The following is a 4352-nucleotide window of genomic DNA, read 5'->3' on the forward strand; positions in this document are numbered from 1 at the left end:
ATTTTAGGATCTAATGAAAGTTGTGCACCTTAAAGTATTAAGAGATGTATTATGTGAAATTCAAAATTTGAATAACTGGTGAATTGTGTTATCCCTTGAAGTACAATGTAGATGATCTGAATATCAAGTGAAAAGTTATATCAAGAAGTAAAAAAACAAGAATGAAAAGAAAAAGGGAAGATTTTTGTTTATAAGAGTTTAGTTAGTTCTTGTTAATATCAGGTTTAACCTTGATATTAGCATGCCGGTCATGGTCACAATCCGGGCATTGGGTTTGGGACGTGACAAAACAAGTCAGAAAATGTCTACACTAGTTATAAAGTTTAGCTAACCAAGAGCTTGAATCTCCTTAAAGAGAGCAAGTATTGCGCTTCAGTCCAAATAGTGTTGTGTATTTCTTATCTTCAAATTAATAGTATACAGAAGTATTATTTAGTTTCTCTTTGTGTTATTTTCATTATTATTGTGTTTGCACCAACAATCATAAGGACATCCAACATATGGAGCCTACACAAGAGAAACCAAATGAGATTGTTGGAGATCTCAACAAGCCCTTTTTGCTTTAAGAGAGCCCACTTCAAGAGGTAGAAAGGAAACTTCCTCTTCTATTTAAGTCTTCTCAAAGTCACTTACATCCTCAGTAATAAGAATCCTTCAAAGGTTTCTACTGATGAGATGAGTGAGGAAGAATTTTGTCTCCATCAAGAAAAAATAGATAAGTATACAAAAGATGAATACAATTGTTGCTCTTATCTTTTGAATTGCCTTGCCGATCATTTCTATGATTATTATGATACAACTTATAATTCTGCCAAGAAAATATGGAATGCTTTACAAAGCAAGTATGATATCGAGGTGGTTGGTGCAAAGAAGTATGCTGCTAGTAGATTTTTCTGTTACAAAATGGTGGATGGAAAATAGGAGGTAGATAAAGCACAAGACTTCCAAATGATCATGGCACAATTAAGATCCGAAGGCATAAAGATTGGAGATAATCTAGTGGTAGCTGGCATAGTTGATAAGCTACCACAATCTTAGAGGGAGTTCCAAAAGACTTTAAGGCACAAACAAAAGGAGACATCCTTGGAAAATTTGATCACACGCATCCAGGGCCAGCTCAACAATTTTAGAGGTTTTAGGCGAAAATTTTAAGTGGATTCTTTTTTTAACTTTAAAGTCTAAATTTGTACAAATAAAAATTAATTTATTACATGGTTCAATAAATTAGTATCACTATAATACAAATGAGTTGATATAATATACATCAAATAATTAATTGGTGTGATGATTTATAATAATTGATAAAGTAACAGTTTGCATTAAAAAAAAAAAAAAGTGATAACTTGTTAATTAGTGTGGAGTCGTGTGGGGGGCAGTTTAGTTTAGGCCTTGTGATGTGTTGGGGCTTGTAGACAAGACTGCACAATGCTATGTGCACTGTGCAATCTTATCCTATCAAGTTGTGTGCACTATTATTGTGCACTATTCTGCATTTTAAGATATAATGTGGCTTTTTTAATGCATTTTATTGACCAATAAAAGTACCTAAAATAAATTTTTTTTTTTTGTAATTAAAATATATAGATAAATATCATTCTTTTTTATTTTATTTTATTTTTACAAGTGGGAGCCTTTTTTTATTTGGGGGCCTTAAGCAATTGCATCAATTGCTTATATGGTTCAGCCGGCTCTGCACACATCCGTGTGGAGGAGGAGACTAGAGGACAAGATGCACTCATGACACAAGAGAGCAATAGTAATTCCATGACAAAGGTAAACCTTATTTCTGCCAATTATAATATGCCCAAAAATTATTTCCCTAGAAATGGTCAGTTGAAGCCTAAAAAGAGAGTTTTCAAAAATAATAATAGACCTCAAGGAAAGGGAAACCCGAATAAAAATAACAATAAGAACTAAGGACCCCCTTCACAACATCAATTTAATAGATCTTGTTTTGTGTGTAACAAGAGTAGGCATATTGCTTGATTTTGTAAATTTTGAAAACATAAATATGTTCCACAGGCTAACGTAATCGAAAAGTCTTTAGTGGCTATGATTACAGACATCAATATGGTGCAATATGTTGAAGGGTGGTGGCAAACTCTGGTGCTAATAAGCATGTCTGCAACGACAAAGATTGGTTCAATTTGTACACTCCTTTTGAAGAAGAAAAAACAATTATGCTTGGTGATTCTAGTAAAACCAAGATTTTAGGGAGTGGTGAGGTCAATTTGAAATTCACTTTTGGACATGTGCTAACATTGAAATATGTGCTTTAAACTCCATCCATGTGGAATAATTTGATGTCAAGCTTTTTGCTTAGCAAGGCTAGTTTCAGGCTGACTATGGAATTTAATAATTATGTAATCACTAAAAATGGATTATTTGTGGGCAAGGGTTATGCTTATGATGAATTTTTAAATTAAAAGTTGAGGATAATAAAGCATCTACCAGTTCAATTTAATGCTTTCTTCTATTAATTTTTGGTATGCTTGTTTGTGTCATATAAATAGTAGATATGTGAGAATAATGAGTAGTTTAGGATTAATTCCAAAACTGCCAAATTTTTTTGGAAAGTATGAAACTTGTAGTCAAGCTAAGATTACAAAAATGCCTCATAAAAGTGTTGTAAAAAATACTGAATTGCTTCAGTTAATTCACTCTAATTTATGTGAATTTGAGGGAATTTTAACTCGTGAATAAAATAGATATATTATCAATTTTATTGATAATTTCTCAAAATATACGTACAATTGTTTAGGTTGTAAGTGAATCTACTGATCAGTGGAGTGGTTTAAGAAGATTCATTTCTCCTAAAAACATTTAAGTTGGAAGTTGGATAATTAAATTTATAAATGAGCTATGCTCAATGACCATTTGCTCGCTCACTCGCTGTACAAAGTAAAACTAGATGATTCATTTTCAGGTGGAAATAAAGTGGCCAGTAAGGAAATGAATTCCAACTCGAACAACTATCGTGATGAGCACGACAAAAACATTTATCCATGTGCTTCTGGAGCTGTATACTATGGCCGAGGTGCTTTGCCTATCTATTGGTATGTATATTTTCTATCACGCTAACAATAATCTTAAATTCTTTATATTTATGCATTTCAATTATTTTCTCATCTTATATTGTTCAATTTTATCCTAATTCGAAACTTCTATAAAAGTTTTATGTTTAGTTGTTAACAAAACATCAAATGAATTCCTTTTCTAGCATAATTCAAATACAAGTACATAAGTTATGCATTCTTCAAAAGAAATCCAAGCAACTGATTCTTTTAAAAAATAGGTGCAACCTACTTTTTATATTACCCTAAGACTTGTATGCATCCTTTGTTTCCTGCTTGAGAAGATTTTATTATTGATTAATTCATTGTTGCATGCCATAATCCAAACTTTCTGTATTGATGCTTTCAAAAGGAACTAAAACTATGAAGAAGTCAGTAAAGATCTAAAAGTGGATTTTTTGAACCATCCAGAATATATTGAACAAAATGCTACTCTTAGCTTCCAAGTTGCAATTTGGAGGTGGATGACACCAATTTTGGAGCACCAACCTTCAGCACATGATGTCTTTACTGGCTACTGGAAACCCACCAAGAATGACTCTCCTGCCAAGCGAGTTTCTGGTTTTGGAGCTACCATAAATGTGCTTATGGAGATCTTGTTTGCAGTCAAGGTGATAATGAGTTCATGAACAACATCATATCTCATTACCTATATTACCTTGATCTTATGGGTGTTGGTCAAGAAAAAGCAGGGCCTCATGAAGTGCTCAGTTGTGCTGAGCAAGTTGCTTTCAATCCAATCCCTTCCTCGTCTCCTTGATCTTTCTCTAACTAATCCCTTTTTTCTAAAGTAATGCATCAATATGGTTCTACGAACATATATATTAAGTAACCGAAGGAAAAGTTCAAACATGAAGAGGGAGTAAGAGCTTTTATAATCTACTTGTATGTTTTTGTGTGAAGCTAAACTTGCTTAGACAATAAAAGTTTGTATGGATTGGCAGCTGCCTTTTGCTAGTGTTATTTAACCTTTGAAATATTTTGGTTTATTGTTATTGTATAATTATTTAGAGTGGATTGTATAATATGTATTTTATTGGTAAAATCTTGGAATGTATCCCTCTTTTTTGCCTCCTTTGTTTATATCAAGCATAACGTACAAAAAATGAGCATTTATGTTGGTCTCTAACTGTAACATACTTGAGGGTATTTTTTATTTTTTTATTTTTTAGGGTCTTAAGTGATAAGTCAATGGTAATAACATATTTTATGGTGTCACGTCTCTGGTTCGAATCTCAGCCCTAGCAAAGTCATAAATTCTTTTTCTAGGGATTCAAC

General features: G+C 32.5%; 1 pseudogene; it reads left to right on the plus strand.

Moving 5' to 3' along the window:
* Nucleotides 1–2862: 2862 nt before the first annotated feature.
* Nucleotides 2863–4074, plus strand: LOC126719371 (chitinase-like protein 2; annotated as a pseudogene).
* Nucleotides 4075–4352: the final 278 nt, after the last annotated feature.

The sequence above is a fragment of the Quercus robur genome, chromosome 3 (genome assembly GCF_932294415.1).
Source record: "Quercus robur chromosome 3, dhQueRobu3.1, whole genome shotgun sequence".
NCBI lineage: Eukaryota > Viridiplantae > Streptophyta > Magnoliopsida > Fagales > Fagaceae > Quercus > Quercus robur.